This window comes from Manis pentadactyla, chromosome 10 (assembly GCF_030020395.1).
Source record: "Manis pentadactyla isolate mManPen7 chromosome 10, mManPen7.hap1, whole genome shotgun sequence".
Classification (NCBI taxonomy): Eukaryota; Metazoa; Chordata; class Mammalia; order Pholidota; family Manidae; genus Manis; species Manis pentadactyla.
This window is the reverse complement of record NC_080028.1, coordinates 16,343,537-16,365,288: the sequence shown is the minus strand read 5'-3', so window position 1 is coordinate 16,365,288 and position 21,752 is coordinate 16,343,537. Positions and strand designations below refer to the sequence as shown.

Genomic DNA, 21,752 nt, shown 5'->3' with positions numbered 1-21,752 from the left:
TCTACCCACAAAGGAATATACTGTGTTTATCTCTCCCATCCCCAAATATATTTTGGGGATAGATATCCTGCAGGGCCTATGGTTATAGACCACTGCAGGTGAGTTCAGACTGAGGGTACATGTGGTGAAGACACTTCTGATGGGACACGCTAAGCACCTGCCTATAGCTTTGTCTTGGTGGGTGACTAATACCAAGCCATACAAATTGCCTGGAGGGCATAAAAAAATTGGAGAAGTCCTTCAGGAACTGGAGAAAGTGGGCATTAAAAAGCCCACCCATAGCCCTTTTAATTCCCTGATATGGCCAGAAAAAAAAAGCTGGATGGCTCCTGGTGTATGACCGTGGATTACAGAAAACTGAATAAAGTCATATCCTCTTTGCATGCTGCTGTCCCCTCTATGGCAGCCCTTATGGATACCCTCAGTCATGAACTAGGGACACATCATTATGTTGTGGACTTTGCTAATGCTTTCTTTTCTATTGGCATAGCACAAGAAAGTCAGGAACAGTTTGCCTTCATGCGGGAAGGCCGGCAGTGGACATTCACTGTCCTTCCACAGGGATACTTCCACAGTCACACCATCTGTCACAGACTGGTAGCCCAGAGCTTTCAAGCATGGGAGAAACCACCAACGGTGCAGCTGTACCATTATATTGATGATATAAGGCTTACTTCTTATTCTCCCACAGATCTAGAAGGTGCAGCACCTAGACTGCTGCAACATCTACAGGAGAAAGGATGGGCTGTGAACAGTACCAAGTTTCAGGGACCTGGTTTGTCAGTCAAATTCTTGGGGATTGTCTGGTAGGGTAAGACTAAAGTTATCCCAGAAGCAGTCATAGAGTCCAGGCCTTTCCTATCCCTCCAACTATGGCATTATTACAAGAGTTTTGGGGTCTTTTAGGCTACTGGAAAGTGATTGTCCTACACTTGGCACAAATTCTGAAGCTCTTATACCATTTGGTATAAAAGGGCATCAGGTGAGACTGAAATGAGACATATAAATCTTCTTTTACTGCTGCAAAAACAGGCAGTCAAGGCCGTACAGGCCCTGAGTGTTATAGACCCATCAAGGCCTGTGAGCTGGATGTTCATGTGACCAAAGATGGTTATGGCTCGAGTCTCTGGCAGTGGCTTGAATGAACTCTCCAGCCTATTAGATTCGGTCACAATTCTAGAAAGGAGCACCTTAATAGGGAAACAACTGGCTGCTTTGTAACATGACTTGCTGGCTACAGAGCCCATCACCGGAATGGCCCTGATAAAGGTAATAACCACCTGCCCCATCGCGGGGTGGGTATGAGACTGGACCCAAAAGCCACAGAGTGGCATGGCATGGACGCCTTCACTGGCCAAGTGGGGGTGTGTACCTGCAGCAGCATAGTGCCCTCTCTGCTAGCCCCTTGAGTGAAGAACTCCAGTACTTACTGGGGCCAGTGACATATACCAGTGCAAGGCAGGAATAATTTGCTTTAGAGCCAGTAGTAGCAGAGACACCTTATCAAGAGGGAAGAGCCCCTATACCTGAAGATGCCTGGTATACAGATGGCTCCAGCTATGAGCAGCACCTGAAATGGAGAGTTGTAACTTTCCATCCTAAAACTGAGACAATATGGATGGAAGATGCTGAGGGGAAAAGCGGTGAATGGTCAGAGTTGCATAATATGGCTTGTGATAACCTAGGAGCCCTCCCCAAAATTGTCTGCACTGACAGCTGAGCCATCTATTGAGGCTTGCCTCTGTGGCTACTGACATGGTATCATGCCAATTGATCACCAACCCCTTGGGGGCAAGAGTTGTGGCAAGACTTATGGGCCTCTGGTCAGACTAAAACAGTTCAGAATATCATGTGACAGGCCATTTGCCACTGCATCCCCAGGAAACGATGAAGCAGATGAATTGGCTGAGGTACAATGGCTAGAAGGAAAACCTGCCTCTGATATGGTCCAATGGTTACATCAATGTTTGCTGGATGAAGGCAGAAGACAATGTAGGCTGTATCCCATCAGTGGGGCCTGCCTTTAACCTTTGAAGAAGTCAGCAGAACCCAGCAAGATTGCATTGTTTTCTCAAAAAGGGACTTACGTTGAATCCCACAGCAACCTGGGAGAATAGCTAAGGGGCTGATACCCCTCCTAAGGTGGCAGATAGACTATATTGGGTCTCTGCCCATGTCAGAAAGGTATCAATATGTCATGACGGGTGTGGACACAGCTACTGGATTTCTGGTTGCTTTTCCTGCACATTGCACAGATCAGAAAATGTCTAAAAGAGGTCTAGACTGTCTCTTTGCAGCCTATGGCCAACCTCAGGTAATTGAGAGTGATTAAGGCACCCACTTTACTGGATATGCACTACAAGAATGGGTGCACCAATTAGGGATAAAGTGGAAGTTTCATGTACCATATAATCCTAGAGGGGCAGGCATGATAGAGAGATACAATGGTTTGTTAAAATATGGCCTGAAGTCAGACACCAGTAGTCTACAGGGATGGTCAGTCTGCTTATGGGCAGTGCTACAGTGTTTGAATGAGAAGCCTCGGAAAGGGGCATTGAGCCCCGTAGACATGCTAACACACATTGCTGCTTCCCCTCTACAATTGCAAGTACAACTAAGGTGGAATTATTGAAGCTGGAGTTTGGCTACCAGAATAATATCTTGCTACTAGCACCAACTGCAATAGAACCCAGAGACTCCATTGAGTGGGCGTGGCCTTGGATGTTTTGACACATGGACCAGCTATGGCTGCCCCTTCTGGCATCTTGGGGGCAAGGCCTGGAAGCTGGCCTCCTGTGTATTCCTGGAGTAATGGCAGAGAGGCCCCCAAAGTTCACAGTAATGTATCCTAAATGGCCAGAAGGTAAGAGCATCTTACCAGGGAGTTTTGTTTTATTTTTATGGCCAGTGCATGCACCTCCAGTAGTACTATACATAGGCCCCTCACTAACTCCCACAGGGAGAGGGGTAAAAGTATGATATACTAGACCTGGATGAGACCCCCTTCCTGCCACTGTCCTATCACAAGACCACTCTGTTGCATGCATCCCACCTGATGGACAAGATTTGCCTATGTCGATGTCATTAAAACATATGTCTTATCACCCTTAAGGTTAATCTAATGTCTTCATGGATTGGGCACACATCCTAGCAGAAACTGCTACTCTCCGGGTGTGCATGGAGTTCCCTATCAGTTCTACTACAGGCCTCCCATGGAAAGTGTGGATTGTGATTGTGAACTGGGACTGGTTTGAATACAGCTGGAATGACCACTTGGTGGCAATTCATCTCCTCAGGCTTGAGGAATTATTATTATTATTATTATTACTATTGCTGTTACAAGGTTCTAGCTTTCTCACATAGGGATGATTTCAGAAGATTGATTTCTCCCATGGAAAGCACGAGTTATGAACTCATCTGAGTAGAACTGGCTTGAATACAACTGGAATGACCACTTGGTGGCAACAGATCTCCTCAGGCTTGAGGATTATTATAATTTTTGTTATATGTACGTTGTTGTAGCCTCTGTTGCTGTTGTGGAATCCAGTTACAATTCTCCAGCTTTCTTGCACAGTGACCATTGCAGAAGATTGAGGGCACATAGATTGTGAGGTGAGAATTGTGGATGGGTGGAATATATGGAAAATGAAGGTTCCTATGGCCAGGATCCTCTCCTGACCCTAATCTGCTTGATGATGTAATTGGCCTACTGCTAGGCTAATGCTTACACAACCATTGACAATGAACCGTTATTGTTGGTGTTACTATATGAAAAGCTCTGCCCAGTGCTCTGCCTGGAGGCAGAGACAGAGACAGCCTTGTTATATGCAGACTGCCCCAGAGGCAGACATGATTCCAGCACTTGACCTGCCATCATGAGAAGAAAGCTTGATATAAACCCTTTAACCTCTAACGTTCCATTGTTATTATTTGGTCTCACCGAATCCAGTGTGAACTTGCCCAGGGGCAATCTCCTCAGACAAGACACCCACATTGATTTGGCTGATTGCTTCTTTGAGTAGTTTACATTTAGCCCTCTATTCCTCTTATTTCCTGTAAAATGGTAGGTAGGAGCTTGATTTTGTAAAAGACCTCCTACTCCTCCTTCTCCAATTAAGATGATTGAATATATTTTAAGATGATGCTTAAAATATATTTTTACGGATGTGTAGTTATTGTCCTTAAGATATATCTCACTAAGGATGTACCATCCAAATATTGTGTTAAAATTACTGTCTTGCCAATGGGTTTCAGACCCGGGCAAGTTCACTATGGATTCAATGTGACCAAAGAAAATGACAGTAAAACATTCTTGGGGTGAAAGCGTTTATTCCCAACTTTATTTCCACAGTGGCAGGTCACTCACTAAAATCCCATTCACTCAGAGCGAGTCTGCATGCAGCAAGCCAGACTCTGCCTCTGATCCTCTCTGCCCACACAACCGTCCAGCACAGCCATCCTCTGGGCCTCTGTCCTCGGCGCTGCCACCACTCCAGCCTCTGCTCTGCTCTCCTGCAGCCTTGCAGCTGTGCCACTGTGTCACGCAAACCACTGTGAAGAACTCTTTATATAGAGTCAATCGCAATGTATTGCCCACATGTGTGCAGTGAGCTAGCAAACCAGGGCCAGGTGAGAATCCTGGCCACAGGAACTTTCATTTTATCCGCAGTCACATAAAATAATTCCTTTCTGTGTTTTTATGCCACAAACTTGATAGATAGTCAAATTCAGTTATTTCTGTTTTCAGTTTTCAGTTTATGTGCATTAAAGTATATAAGGTATTCACATGGTTTCAAATAAAACTATGAAGCAAAGTACATTTACAGCTAAGATCCTTTCCTTTCCCTTCTAGGTAACTATTTTATTCATTTTCATCTTATCCTCCATTGTTTCTTTTAAAAAATATAAGCATATGTGCATGTGTAGGTGTGTGTATGTATGTATACATACATAGCTATTTCCCTCACTTTGTTACACAAAAGGCAGCATACTATAAATGTTGTTTTGCAATCTGCTTTATTCACTTATCAATATATCCAGAAAATCACTGCATAGTAGGACATGTAGATTTGCCTCATTTCTTTTTCATTATATAGTACTCCATTGTGTCTTTATTCAACCAGATCTCTATGAATGGACATCTGGTTTAGTTTTTTACTGTTACAATTAGTGCCACTATGCACATTTTATTTTGTGTTTTTTTCCCAGAGTATTAGGAATTTCTGGGTAAAAAGGTAAATATATGTGTAATTTTACTAGATAATGCCAATTCCCTTCTGTAGCTACCCTTATCATTCTGCATTCCCAATGTTAATGAAAGACAGTGCCTGGTTCCCTACAACTTTGTTAATCGGTATGTTGTAACTTTTTAATATTGAAAACCTGATAGATAAGTAATGTCTCCTCAGTGTCATTTTCTTTTGCATTTTTTTTAGTATGAGTGAGTTTGCACATCTTTTTTTTATATGTTTAAGCACTGTGTGTCTTTCTATTTCTGTGAATTTTTCATTTATCTAACCTGTCTTTCCATGGAGTGCTTGGCCTTTTTCTTCTTTGTTTTTAGATGCTCTTTATGTTATGGATACTGACTCTAGTGGTGTAAGTTGGAAATCTTGTTTTAAGTCATTTGCCTTTTCACAGTGCATATGCTGATTTTTCTTATGTAAAAGTTATTTTTTAATATTTATATAATCAGATTCATGGATCGCTTCTCTTACTGGCTTATATTTTTATATATTTCAGGAACATTATCCATTTCAAATGGTTTCATACAGGTTTTCAAATGTGTTTGTGTAGAGTATACAAAGTGGTCTGTATAAATTTTTCTGTATTTCCTCTAATTTTATGGCTATTGTTCCATTATCATTTATTTCATGTATTTATGAAACCAAACCTTCCTCCCTTCCCCTATTGTGGTTTAATAGTTAGTAGTTTGGCTATTTTCTTGACTTTTTAAATATTTAGCATTTGGCGAGCACTTTGATTTTACTATTTCCTCTAGATGCAAGTAATGCTTAGTAGTGTTTTTACAATTTTAAGTGGAAGAGATTTTTTTAAATGCTATTATTTTCCAGTTATATTGAATTGTGATCACAGAAGTCCACTTAAATTATTTGCATTTTTTCAAATATTGATAATTTGTTTCTGGAATATATTATGTGAATTTTGAGAATTTTCCTTTACTTAGAAATGGGTTTCAGAGATTGGATTAAAGATGGTGTAGAGGAGAGACAGAGGCTTCCTCCTAAAACTGGATACAATTAGAAAATACAGTTGGCGCAACTAATCCTGAGAGAGCAACAGGAAGGTTGAATAGCTGTCACCAGAGGTAATAAAACCACAGTAAAGAAAGTAGAACAGCTAATTATGAAGCAAATGCAAAATTAAATTATCCTCAAAGTCAATCAAGGCATAGACAAAAAGTACAGAATTTGATACCTAATATATAGAGAATGAAGGAGGAAAAAAAAGGAGGAGCAATACAAAAGAACCTTTAGATTGTGTTTGTAACAGCATACTAAGTCAGTTAAGTTAGACTGTTAGATAGTAAGGAAAGTAACCTGGAACCTTTGGTAACCACGAATCTAAAGCCTGAAATGGCAATAAGTACATACCTCTCGATAATCACCCTAAATGTAAATGGACTGAATGCACCAATCAAAAGACATAGAGTCACTGAATGGATTAAAAAACAAGACCCATCTATATGTTGCTTACAAGAGACTCACCTCAAACCCAAAGACATGCACAGACTAAAAGTCAAGGGATGGAAAAAGATATTTCATGCAAACAATAGGGAGAAAAAAGCAGGTGTTGCAGTACTAGTATCAGACAAAATAGACTTCAAAACAAAGAAAGTAACAAGAGATAAAGAAGGACATTACATAATGATAAAGGGCTCAGTCCAACAAGAGGATATAACCATTATAAATATATATGCACCCAACACTGGAGCACCAGCATATGTGAAACAAATACTAACAGAATTAAAGGAGGAAATAGAATGCAATGCATTCATTTTAGGAGACTTCAACACACCATTCACTCCAAAGGACAGATCCACCAGACAGAAAATAAGTAAGGACACAGAGGCACTGAACAACACAATAGAACAGATGGACCTAATAAACATCTATAGAAATCTACACCCAAAAGCAACAGGATACACATTATTCTCAAGTGCACAGGGAATATTCTCCAGAATAGACCACATACTAGCCCACAAAAAGAGCCTCAGTAAATTCAAAAAGATTGAAATTCTACCAACCAACTTTTCAGACCACAAAGGTATAAAACTAGAAATAAATTGTACCAAGAAAGCAAAGAGGCTCACAAACACATGGAGGCTTAACAACACGCTCCTAAATAGTCAATGGATCAATGACCAAATTAAAATGGGGATCCAGCAACATATGGAAATAAATGACAACAACAACACTAAGCCCCAACTTCTGTGGGACACAGCAAAAGCAGTCTTAAGAGGAAAGTATATAGCAACCCAGGCGTATTTAAAGAAGGAAGAACAAACCCAAATGAATAGTCTAACATCGAAATTATCAAAATTGGGAAAAAAAGAACAACTGAGGCCCAAAGTCAGCAGAAGGAGGGACATAATAAAGATCAGAGAAGAAATAAATAAAATTGAGAAGAATAAAACAATAGCAAAAATCAATGAAACCAAGAGTTGGTTCTTCGAGAAAATAAACAAAATAGATAAGCCTCTAGCCAGACTTATTAAGAGGAAAAGAGTGAACACAAATCAACAGTATCAGAAACGAGAAAGGAAAAATCACGACGGACCCCACGGAAATGCAAAGAATTATTGGAGAATACTATGAAAACCTATATGCTAACAAGCTGGGAAACCTAGGAGAAATGGACAACTTCCTAGAAAAATACAACCTTCCAAGACTGACCCAGAAAGAAACAGAAAATCTAAACAGACCAATTACCAGCAACGAAATTGAAGCAGTAATCAAAAAACTACCAAAGAACAAAATCCCTGGGAGAGATGGATTCACCTTGGAATTTTATCAGACATACAGGGAAGACATAATACCCATTCTCCTTAAAGTTTTCCAAAAAATAGAGGAGGAGGGGATACTCCCAAACTCATTCTATGAAGCCAACATCACCCTAATACCAAAACCAGGCAAAGACCCCACCAAAAAGGAAAATTACAGACCAATATCCCTGATGAACGTAGATGCAAAAATACTCAACAAAATATTAGCAAACCGAATTCAAAAATACATCAAAAGGATCATACACCATGACCAAGTGGATTCATCCCAGGGATACAAGGATGGTACAACATTCAAAAATCCATCAACATCATCCACCACATCAGCAAAAAGAAGGACAAAAACCACATGATCATATCCATAGATGCTGGAAAAACATTCGACAAAATTCAACATCCATTCACGATAAAAACTCTGAACAAAATGGGCATAGAGGGCAAGTACCTCAACATAATAAAGGCCATCTATGATAAACCCACAGCCAACATCATACTGAACAGCGAGAAGCTGAAAGCTTTTCCTCTGAGATCGGGAACAAGACAGGGATGCCCACTCTCCCCACTGTTATTCAACATAGTACTGGAGGTCCTAGCCACGGCAATCAGACAAAACAAAGAAATACAAGGAATCCAGATTGGTAAAGAAGAAGTCAAACTGTCACTATTTGCAGATGACATGATATTGTACATAAAAAACCCTAAAGACTCCACTCCAAAACTACTAGAACTGATATTGGAATACAGCAAAGTTGCAGGATACAAAATTAACACACAGAAATCTGTGGCTTTCCTATACACTAACAATGAACTAATAGAAAGAGAAATCAGAAAAACAATTCCATTCACAATTGCATCCAAAAGAATAAAATACTTAGGAATAAACCTTACCAAAGAAGTGAAAGACCTATACCCTGAAAACTATAAGACACTCTTAAGAGAAATTAAAGAGGACACTAACAAATAGAAACTCATCCCTTGCTCTTGGCTAGGAAGAATTAATATAGTCAAAATGGCCATCCTGCCCAAAGCAATATACAGATTTGATGCAATCGCTATCAAATTACCAAAAACATTTTTCAACAAACTAGAACAAATAGTTCAAAAATTCATATGGAAACAGCAAAAACCCCGAATAGCCAAAGCAATACTGAGAAGGAAGAATAAAGTTGGGGGGATCTTGCTCCCCAACTTCAAGCTCTACTACAAAGCCACAGTAATCAAGACAGCCTGGTACTGGCACAAGAACAGAGCCACACACCAGTGGAACAGAATAGAGACTCCAGATATTAATCCAAACATTTATGCTCACTTAATATATGATAAAGGAGCCATGGACATACAATGGGGAAATGACAGTCTCTTCAACAGATGGTGCTGGCAAAACTGGACAGCTACATGTAAGAGAATGAAACTGGATCACTGTCTAACCCCATACACAAAAGTAAATTCAAAATGGATCAAAGACCTGAATGTAAGTCATGAAACCATAAAACTCTGAGAAAAAAACATAGGCAAAAATCTCTTGGACATAAACATGAGCGACTTCTTCATGAACATATCTCTCCGAGCAAGGGAAACAAAAGCAAAAATGAACAAGTGGGACTGTATCAAGCTGAAAAGCTTCTGTATAGCAAAGGACATCATCAATAGAACAAAAAGGTACCCTACAGTATGGGAGAATATATTCATAAATGACAGATCCGATAAAGGGTTGACATCCAAAATATATAAAGAGCTCATGCACCTCAACAAACAAAAAGCAAATAATCCAATTAAAAAATGGGTAGAGGAGCTGAACAGACAGTTCTCCAAAGAAGAAATTCAGATGACCAACAGGCACATGAAAAGATGCTCCACATCGCTTGTCATCAGAGAAATGCAAATTAAAACCACAATGAGATATCACCTCACACCAGTAAGGATCGCCACCATCCAAAAGACAAACAACAACAAATGTTGGTGAGGTTGTGGAGAAAGGGGAACCCTTCTGCACTGCTGGTGGGAATGCAAATTGGTTCAACCATTGTGGAAAGCAGTATAGAGGTTCCTCAAAAAGCTCAAAATAGAAATACCATTTGACCCAGGAATTCCACTTCTAGGAATTTACCCTAAGAATGCAGCACTCCAGTTTGAAAAAGAGAGGTGCACCCCTATGTTTATCGCAGCACTATTTACAATAGCCAATAAATGGAAGCAACCTAAATGTCCATCAGTAGATGAATGGATAAAGAAGATGTGGTACATATACACAATGGAATATTACTCAGCCATAAGAAAAAAACAGATCCTACCATTTGCAACAACACGGATGGAGCTAGAGGGTAATATGCTCAATGAAATAAGCCAGGCAGAGAAAGACAAGTGCCAAATGATTTCACTCATATGTGGAGTATAAGAACAAAGAAAAACTGAAGGAACAAAACAGCAGCAGAATCACAGAACCCAAGAATGGACTAACGGTTATCAAAGGGAAAGGGACTGGGCAGGAGGAGTGGGAAGGGAGGGATAAGGGCAGTGAAAAAGAAAGGGGGCCTTATGATTAGCATGTATAATGTGGGGGGGGGCATGGGGAGGGATGTGCAACACAGAAAAGACAAGTAGTGATTCTACAGCATCTTGCTACACCGATGAACAGTGAGTGTAATGGGGTTTGTAGGGGGGTCTTGGTGAAGGGGGGAATCTAGTAAGCATAATGTTCTTCATGTAATTGTAGATTAATGATAATAAAATGAATAAAAAACAACAACAAATAGAAATGTGTTTAATCTCTATTATCAGGATTCAGTGTTCTATATACATTACATTAGATCTATTTTGTTGATCATCTTGTTTAGGTCTCCTGTATCCATACTAAATTTTTGTTGTTCAATTCGGTCTATTCTTTTCTGAGAGGGTGTTAAAAATCCTGAAGTATTCTCTTTGCATTACTTTTAGTTTCTGGTTATAATAGTTGTTGCTGTCTTATTAGGCACATGGATATTAATGTTGGTTTTCCTTTCTATAAGTTTCACTTAGCATAATGTCTTCAAGGTCCATCCACATTGTGGCAAATGGCAGGATTTCCTTCTTCTTTATGGCTGAGTAATATTTGTATATATATACATACCACATTTTCTTTATTCATTCATCTGTTGGTGGACACTTAGGTTATTTCTATGTCTCAGCTATTGTAAATAATACTGCAATGAACATGGGTGTGCAGGCACCTTTTTGAGATAGTGGTTCTGTTACCTTCAGACACTCAGAAGTGGAATTGGTGGGTCATATAGGAGTCCCCTTTCTCATATTCTTGCCACCTCTTGTTATATTTCTTGTATTTTTTGATATTAGCCATTCCAATAGGTGTGATATGATAACTCATTGTGGTTTTGATTTGTCCTGTTTTCTTTTTATTTAGATATGCCTGGCTTATCTATAATTACCCTTTTATTTTTATGATTTTTATCTTATATTTAGGTAAGTCTCTTCTATCCAGCAGAGTTGGATTGACTTTTTAACCAATCTGAAAATCTTTTTCTTTTCATAGGTGAATTAAGCCCATTTTCATTTATTGATATGATTGGTATGCTTCATTTTAGTTTTGTCATAATCGTATGAAATCTTTCCTATGATGTCTGTTTTGTTCTCTCTTTCTGCCTCATTAATTTTGGTATTTAGGAAGATTTGGATTTTTTCCCAATATTTTTACATAATACTATTCAGTCTCTTATATTTTGATATTGTCTTCCTATTATGAACAATATTGCAATTAGCTAGTAATCCCCTCTTTCTATTCCCTCCTTTACCCCCAACATTTAATTGAAAGTATTATTTTTAATCCCAGTTTTAAAAAGCAAGATTTTCTCTTCATATATAGTCTCTGATTTCTCCCATTTTTAATATTTTTATTATATCCATATTATCAAAACCTGTAAAAATTAAACACTATTCTGTCAACCTTATTCTCACTGTTTAGCACCAGTTCTGCTGTAAAATGCTCACCACAAAACTTAAGTTGGAGTTCTCCAATCATTTTCTGAAGCTTATTCTCTAATAGATTCCTCAAGAAGGCTATGGGAACAGTATTTCCTGTTTCCTTCCAAGTTCATAACTGTCTATATCTTTAAAACTTTTATACTTGAAAGGCAACCAAGCTAAGCCCTTGGCTTAAATTGTCTTTTTTTGAGTATTTTAAATATGGTATTCAATTTCAATTGCTTTTCATTTGATGGGAGGGAGACTAAATTTTGCCAATGCATCTTCTACTCTATCTTGGCCGCATGTTAATGTCTCAGTTTCTAGGTTGTTCTTATAAACCAGCAATGTTCCATTAGTTTTGTACAGTGTTATACCTGTGGGTGCTTCAGATCTCATCAGTCAACAAATAATTCACAAAAAATATTTCTAAGGACATTTCTAAGGGCTGGAATCCAGGTTTACTGAAGTGATCAATTGATCAATGAAACAATGAACAATATTTATTTGTTCAACTTTTCTGTGTTCATTCATTAGTTAAGCATGTATTAATCATTAACTATGTGCCTGACTGCAAGTGCAGTTCTGGAAATACAAGTCATAAAAGGTACTGTCCCTCCCCCGAAGGATCTCCAGACATAGGTTTTAACTAGAAAGAGAGTGAAGTCAGTTTTTAAAATGTATTAACCAGTGTTTCTTCCTCAGTGTCTACTGTCCTTTCTCTCATAATTCTTCATGCCATAAGTTTTATAACTTGATTATAATATAATGTTAAATTACTTAGTATGACAACAGTACTGCAGCTCCCAGTTTCTTTATACATTTTAATCATCTTCCTCTTTTATCCTTCAGGACAATGCTGTAAAGTATTATTATCCTGATTTTAGAAAGAGGAAATGAGACTCAGAGAGTGATCTGCCCAAATCCACAGTTACTAAATGAGCTATCTGAGACTGGATTTAATCCAGATCTGGTTTGGCTGACTTTGGACTACCTATTATGTCAGAAACAAGCAGAAAAATCTTTGTCCACGATTTCTGCTTCAGCTTTGAATCCCATAGCAGAGCGGCTGAGGCATATTACAGGTGGCTTGTAAATATTGTTAAAAGAATGGGGAGGAAAGGAAACAGTCAGCAGCATAAAAAGGTAACCTACAGAATGGGAGAAAAATGTTTTCTAATCATACATCTGATAAGGGGTTAATATCCAGAATACATAAATAACTCCTACAACTTGACACCAACAAAACAAATAACCCAATTTAAAAAATGAGCAGTGGTGGAAGATGGCGGCGTGAGTAGAGCAGCGGAAATCTCCTCCCAAAACAACATGTATCTATTATATATAACAGAGACAACCCTTCCTAGAATAAAGACCAGAGGACACAGGACAATATCCAGACCACATCCGCACCTGAGAGAACCCAGCGCCTCGCGAAGGGGGTAAGATACAAGCCCCGGCCCGGAGGGAGCCGAGCGCCCATCCCCCCAACTCCCAGCGGGAGAAGAATAGGCAGAGCAGGAGGGAGACGGAGCCCAGGACTGCAGAACACCCAGCCCCAGCCATCCGGGCCAGGGTTCAGGGCCCTCGATACTAGGAAAACAGGGCAGCAAGAACAGTGAGCGGGCACTGGAGGCTGGGCGACAGAGGACATAAGAAAAGCGCGCGACCATTTCTTTTTTTTTTGCTTTTTTGCTGTTTTGTTTTGGCGAGCGCTTTTTGGAAGTCTTAAAGGTATCGGAACCCCAATACTAGGGAAACAGCGCAGAAAGACCGGTGAGCAGAGGCCTGAGGCTGGCACCGGAGAATAAAGAAAAACGAACGACCACCTTTTTTTTTTTTTTTTTTAATTAAAAAAATTTTTTTTCTTTTTTTTTTTGGTGGGCGTTGTTTTGTTTTGGCGGGTGCTTTTTGGAAGTCTTAAAGGGGCAGGGCGGGTCACTTAATCCAGAGGTAGGGAATCGGGATCTCTGGGCACCCTAACCCCTGGGCTGCAGGGAGCAGGGAGGCCCCTTACGGAGATAAATAGCCTCCCAGCCGCTCCTGCTCCAAGGCGACTCCACCATTTTGGAGTAGCTGCCCCAGCCAGGCCACGCCCACAGCAACAGCGGAGATTAACTCCATAGCAGCCGGGCAGGAAGCAGAAACCCTGTCTGCGCGCAGCTGCGCAGCATAAGCCACTAGAGGTCGCTGTTCTCCCAGGAGAGGAGGGCCACAAACCAACAAGAAAGGAAGTCCTTCCAGCCGTCACTCGTCCCAGTTCTGCAGACTATTCCTATCACCATGAAAAGGCAAAGCTACAGGCAGACAAAGATCACAGAGACAACACCAGAGAAGGAGACAGACCTAACCAGTCTCCCTGAAAAAGAATTCAAAATAAGAATCATAAACATGCTGACAGAGATGCAGAGAAATACGCAAGAGAAATGGGATGAAGTCCGGAAGGAGATCACAGATGCCAGAAAGGAGATCGCAGAAATGAAACAAACTCTGGAAGGGTTTATAAGCAGAATGGATAGAATGCAAGAGGCCATTGATGGAATTGAAATCAGAGAACAGGAACGCATAGAAGCTGACATAGAGAGAGACAAAAGGATCTCCAGGAATGAAACAATATTAAGAGAACTGTGTGACCAATCCAAAAGGAACAATATCCGTATTATAGGGGTCCCAGAAGAAGAAGAGAGAGGCAAAGAGATGGAAAGTATCTTAGAAGAAATAATTGCTGAAAACTTCCCCACACTGGGGGAGGAAGTAATCGAACAGGCCACGGAAATACACAGAACCCCCAACAGAAAGGATCCAAGAAGGGCAACACCAAGACACATAATAATTAAAATTGCAAAGATCAAGGACAAGGAAAGAGTGTTAAAGGCAGCTAGAGAGAAAAAGGTCACCTATAAAGGGAAACCCATCAGGCTAACATCAGATTTCTCAACAGAAACCCTACAGGCCAGAAGAGAATGGCATGATATATTTAATACAATGAAACAGAAGGGCCTTGAACCAAGGATACTGTATCCAGCACGACTATCATTCAAATTTGACGGTGGGATTAAACAATTCCCAGACAAACAAAAGCTGAGGGAATTTGCTTTCCACAAACCACCTCTACAGAACATCTTACAGGGAATGCTCTAGATGGGAGCACTCCTAGAAAGAGCACAGCACAAAACACCCAACATATGAAGAATCGAGAAGGAGGAACAAGAAGGGAGAGAAGAAAAGAATCTCCAGACAGTGTATATAACAGCTCAATAAGCGAACTAAGTTAGGCAGTAAGTTACTAAAGAGGCTAACCTTGAACCTTTGGTAACCACGAATTTAAAGCCTGCAATGGCAATAAGTACATATCTTTCAATAGTCACCCTAAATGTTAATGGGTTGAATGCACCAATCAAAAGACACAGAGTAACAGAATGGATAAAAAAGCAAGACCCATCTATATGCTGCTTACAAGAAACTCACCTCAAACCCAAAGACATGTACAGACTAAAAGTCAAGGGATGGAAAAACATATTTCAAGCAAACAACAGTGAGAAGAAAGCAGGGGTTGCAGTACTAATATCAGACAAAATAGACTTCAAAACAAAGAAAGTAACAAGAGATAAAGAAGGACACTACATAATGATAAAGGGCTCAGTCCAACAAGAGGATATAACCATTATAAATATATATGCACCCAACACAGGAGCACCAGCATATGTGAAACAAATACTAACAGAACTAAAGGGGGATATAGACTGCAATGCATTCATTCTAGGAGACTTCAACACACCACTCACCCGAAAGGATAGATCCACTGGGCGGAAAATAAGTAAGGACACGGAAGCACTGAACAACACAGTAGAGCAGATGGACCTAATAGACATCTATAGAACTCTACATCCAAAAGCAGCGGGATATACATTCTTCTCAAGTGCACATGGAACATTCTCCAGAATAGACCACATACTAGGCCACAAAAAGAGCCTCAGAAAATTCCAAAAGATTGAAATCCTACCAACCAACTTTTCAGACCACAAAGGCATAAAACTAGAAATAAACTGTACAAAGAAAGCAAAGAGGCTCACAAACACATGGAGGCTTAACAACACGCTCCTAAATAATCAATGGATCAATGACCAAATCAAAATGGAGATCCAGCAATATATGGAAACAAATGACAACAACAACACTAAGCCCCAACTTCTGTGGGACACAGCAAAAGCAGTCTTAAGAGGAAAGTATATAGCAATCCAAGCATATTTAAAAAAGGAAGAGCAATCCCAAATGAATGGTCTAATGTCACAATTATCGAAATTGGAAAAAGAAGAACAGATGAAGGCCTAAGGTCAGCAGAAGGAGGGACATAATAAAGATCAGAGAAGAAATAAATAAAATTGAGAAGAATAAAACAATAGCAAAAATCAATGAAACCAAGAGTTGGTTCTTCGAGAAAATAAACAAAATAGTTAAGCCTCTAGCCAGACTTATTAAGAAGAAAAGAGAGTCAACACAAATCAACAGTATCAGAAACGAGAAAGGAAAAATCATGACGGACCCCACGGAAATGCAAAGAATTATTGGAGAATACTATGAAAACCTATATGCTAACAAGCTGGGAAACCTTGGAGAAATGGACAACTTCCTAGAAAAATATAAACTTCCAAGATTGACCCAGGAAGAAACAGAAAATCTAAACAGACCAATTACCAGCAACGAAATTGAAGCGGTAATCAAAAAACTACCAAAGAACAAAACCCCCGGGCCAGATGGATTTACCTCGGAATTTTATCAGACATACAGGGAAGACATAATACCCATTCTCCTTAAAGTTTTCCAAAAAATAGAGGAGGAGGGGATACTCCCAAACTCATTCTATGAAGCTAACATCACCCTAATACCAAAACCAGGCAAAGACCCCACCAAAAAAGAAAACTACAGACCAATATCCCTGATGAACGTAGATGCAAAAATACTCAACAAAATATTAGCAAACCGAATTCAAAAATACATCAAAAGGATCATACACCATGACCAAGTGGGATTCATCCCAGGGATGCAAGGATGGTACAACATTCGAAAGTCCATCAACATCATCCACCACATCAACAAAAAGAAAGACAAAAACCACATGATCATCTCCATAGATACTGAAAAAGCATTTGACAAAATTCAACATCCATTCATGTTAAAAAACTCTCAGCAAAATGGGAATAGAGGGCAAGTACCTCAACATAATAAAGGCCATCTATGATAAACCCACAGCCAACATTATATTGAACAGTGAGAAGCTGAAAGCATTTCCTCTGAGATCGGGAACTAGACAGGGATGCCCACTCTCCCCACTGTTATTTAACATAGTACTGGAGGTCCTAGCCACGGCAATCAGACAAAATAAAGAAATACAAGGAATCCAGATTGGTAAAGAAGAAGTTAAACTGTCACTATTTGCAGATGACATGATACTGTACATAAAAAACCCTAAAGACTCCACCCCAAAACTACTAGAACTGATATCGGAATACAGCAAAGTTGCAGGATATAAAGTCAACACACAGAAATCTGTGGCTTTCCTATATACTAACAATGAACCAACAGAAAGAGAAATCAGGAAAACAACTCCATTCACAATTGCATCAAAAACAATAAAATACCTAGGAATAAACCTAACCAAAGAAGTGAAAGACTTATACTCTGAAAACTACAAGTCACTCTTAAGAGAAATTAAAGGGGACACTAACAGATGGAAACTCATCCCATGCTCATGGCTAGGAAGAATTAATATCGTCAAAATGGCCATCCTGCCCAAAGCAATATACAGATTTGATGCAATCCCTATGAAACTACCAGCAACATTCTTCAATGAACTGGAACAAATAGTTCAAAAATTCATATGGCAACACCAAAGACCCTGAATAGCCAAAGCAATCCTGAGAAAGAAGAATAAAGTAGGGGGGATCTCACTCCCCAACTTCAAGCTCTACTATAAAGCCATAGTAATCAAGACAATTTGGTACTGGCACAAGAGCAGAGCCACAGACCAATGGAACAGACTAGAGAATCCAGACATTAACCCAGACATATATGGTCAATTAATATTTGATAAAGGAGCCATGGACATGCAATGGTGAAATGACAGTCTCTTCAACAGGTGGTGCTGGCAAAACTGGACAGCTACATGTAGGAGAATGAAACTGGACCATTGTCTAACCCCATATACAAAAGTAAACTCAAAATGGATCAAAGACCTGAATGTAAGCCATGAAACCATTAAACTCTTGGAAGAAAACATAGGCAAAAACCTCTTAGACATAAACATGAGTGACCTCTTCTTGAACATATCTCCCCGGGCAAGGAAAACAACAGCAAAAATGAGTAAGTGGGACTATATTAAGCTGAAAAGCTTCTGTACAGCAAAAGACACCATCAATAGAACAAGAAGGATCCCTACAGTATGGGAGAATATATTTGAAAATGACACATCCGATAAAGGCTTGACATCCAGAATATATAAGGAGCTCACACGCCTCAACAAACAAAAAACAAATAACCCAATTAAAAAATGGGCAGAGGAACTGAACAGACGGTTCTCCAAAACAGAAATACAGATGGCCAACAGACACATGAAAAGATGCTCCACATCGCTAATTATCAGAGAAATGCAAATTAAAACTACAATGAGGTATCACCTCACACCAGTAAGGATGGCTGCCATCCAAAAGACAAACAACAACAAATGTTGGTGAGGCTGTGGAGAAAGGGGAACCCTCCTACACTGCTGGTGGGAATGTAAGTTAGTTCAACCATTGTGGAAAGCAGTATGGAGGTACATCAAAATGCTCAAAACAGACTTACCATTTGACCCAGGAATTCCACTCCTAGGAATTTACCCTAAGAACGCAGCAATCAAGTTTGAGAAAGACAGATGCACCCCTATGTTTATTGCAGCACTATTTACAATAGCCAAGAATTGGAAGCAACCTAAATGTCCATCAATAGATGAATGGATAAAGAAGATGTGGTACATATACACAATGGAATACTACTCAACCATAAGAAAAGGGCAAATCCAATCATTTGCAGCAACATGGATGGAGCTAGAGGGTATTATGCTCAGTGAAACAAGCCAAGCGGAGAAAGAGAAATACCAAATGATTTCACTTATCTGTGGAATATAAGAACAAAGGAAAAACTGAAGGAACAAAACAGCAGCAGAATCACAGAACTCAACAATGGACTAACAGGTACCAAAGGGAAAGGGACTGGGGAGGATGGGTGGGTAGGGAGGAATAAGGGGGGGAGAAGTAGGGGGGTATTAAAATTAACATGCATGGGGGGGTAGGAGAAAAGGGAGGGCTGTACAACACAGAGAAGGCAAGTAGTGATTCTACAACATTTTGCTATGCTGATGGACAATGACTGTAAAGGGTTTTATAGGGGAGACCTGGTATAGGGGAGAACCTAGTAAACATAATATTCGTCATGTAAGTGTAGATTAGTGATACCAAAAACAAAGCAAAAAAAAAAAAAGGGTGCAGTTCCTGTGTGGTAACCTCCAACGAGTTCTACACAAGGGTATAAAGGGCATATAAAAGTGTAGGCAAAGGGTCTGTTTGTGTTTATACAGAGGATCAAAGCCTAATTGGGCTACCCCGAAAATGAACTAACATACGATATGAAAAAGAACTTCCAACATCTGCACTCTCTGGAAGACTCATGCCAGAAGATGATCATCACAAAACCCCAACAAAGATCCACGCACTGCTACAGCTGTAGATGCACTCATCCCACCAGTTCCTGGACTTGCCATGGGAATGAGGAAGGAGATATCTAAGCTGGCCTGTGCATACAGTAAAACAACAAATTTGACTGGATCTATACTGCTGGAACTCAACCAAGAATTTGGATAAGTGCAAATTGTAGTGCTCCAAAGTCTTACAACTACAGACTATTTACTGTTAAAAGAACATATGGCATGTGAACAGTCCCCAGGAATGGGTTGTTTTAATTTGTCTGATTTCTCTCAGACTATTCAAGTTCAGTTGGACAATATCCACCATGTCATAGATAAGTTTTCACAAATGCCTAAGGTGCCTAACTGGTTTACTTGGTTTCACTGGAGATGGCTGGTAATTACAGATATGCTTTGGTTATGTAACTATACTCCTATTATGTTAATGTGTGTGCGCAATTTAAGTAGTAGCTTAAAATCTATTCATGCTGGAGTACTCTACAAGAAGATATGCCAAAGAAATAATCAATCTTCCCATGTTTTCTTCCGCCTGCTACTTCTATAGCTTTTCTTCTTCCTTCCTAATTACAACCCTTAAATAGAATTTGTGCCTCGTATCAAATTTACCGAGTATCATAATTCTTCCAAGTGGTAAAGATACCTCAAGACAAATGCTGGGCATAGAAGCCACAGGGCATAAATATGCAAAGAAATAAAAAGCTAACCTTTTCAAACGATAAGGCTTCCCTCTCACTTACCAACTTCACATTTCCCTGTATGGCCCCAGAAGATGACTGGTTAACCAGAGACTTGTAAGTTTCCTCAAGGGAGGAACAACCTAAGACAGGCACAGTCGCAGGGGGGCCATCAGGTGAGAAATTGGGGATCAACAGAGGTGAGCCTTAGAACCTCACTCCCCCTGTTCTGAGAGAAATCTTCTGCATACGTGGATGTTTTATTGCCCTGGTCTAGCTTGGATTAACACATAGTCTACAGGCACACACCTGATCATCTACATTTGCTCTCTTACAACACTAAACTATGTTTTCTACCTTTATCTTGTATCTACCTACCACTTCAGCATTTTATTAAAAATAATAATAAAGAGAGAAATGTGGTATCCACATATAAATCAAGTATAAAAACCAAATGAGTATTCATATTTGAACCGACTGTTTATAGTTCATAATGCATGAGCAAAACCGAAAGTTTCTGTGATGACTGCCCTTGTACTGTTCACTATGTAACTTATTCATTATGTAAGAATTTGTTCTACATGTAAGAACTTGTTTGTTATGCCTCAGAAGATTGGAGACTGACGAAAATTAGGCTTAGGGTGGATTAATGATTGTGCATTGAGCATTGACTCCCCTATACAGAATTTTATTGTCGTTAACAACCATTTGATCAATAAATATGAGAGATGCCCTCATAAAAAAAAAAAAAAAAAAGGACAGACTTCCAATGGTAAAATAAATAAGTAACCGGGATGTAATGTATAGCATAAGGAATATAGTCAAGATATTGTAACAGCTTGGTAGGGTGATAGCTGGAACCTAGAATTATGTATATAAATGTTCTACCACTGTGTTGTACACTTGAAACTAATGTAATGTAGTACTGTGCGTCAACTACCCTTCAATAAAAAATAATTATATAAAAAAAAAAAGAGCAGTGGGTTTCAATACACATTTCTTCAAAATAGATGACCAATAAATACATGAAAAGACGCTCAGCACCACTAATCATTAGAGAAATTCAAATCAAAAGTACAATGAGCTACCACTATTTCACATCCACTAGAATGGCCACTATTAAAATGAAAACCTAGACAATAACAAGTGTTGGTGAGGATGTGGAGAAACTGTAACCCTTTTGTACTTCTGGTGGGAATGTAAAATAATTCAGCTATTATGGAAACCACTATAGAGGTTCTTCAAAAATTAAAAATAAAATTACAGTATATTCAGTAATCACACTTCTGGGTATAAACCCAAAAGAATTAAAGACAGGATCTTGGAGATATATTTACTTAGCCATGTTCACTACAGCAATGTC

At 39.4% G+C, this 21,752-nt stretch overlaps 1 protein-coding gene across 1 annotated transcript in view; it reads right to left on the bottom strand.

The window, feature by feature from the left end:
* Nucleotides 1-21,752, bottom strand: part of SLC41A2 (solute carrier family 41 member 2) — a 206,358-nt gene that overhangs the window by 115,478 nt on the left and 69,128 nt on the right. The gene's annotated exons all lie outside the window — the stretch shown is intronic.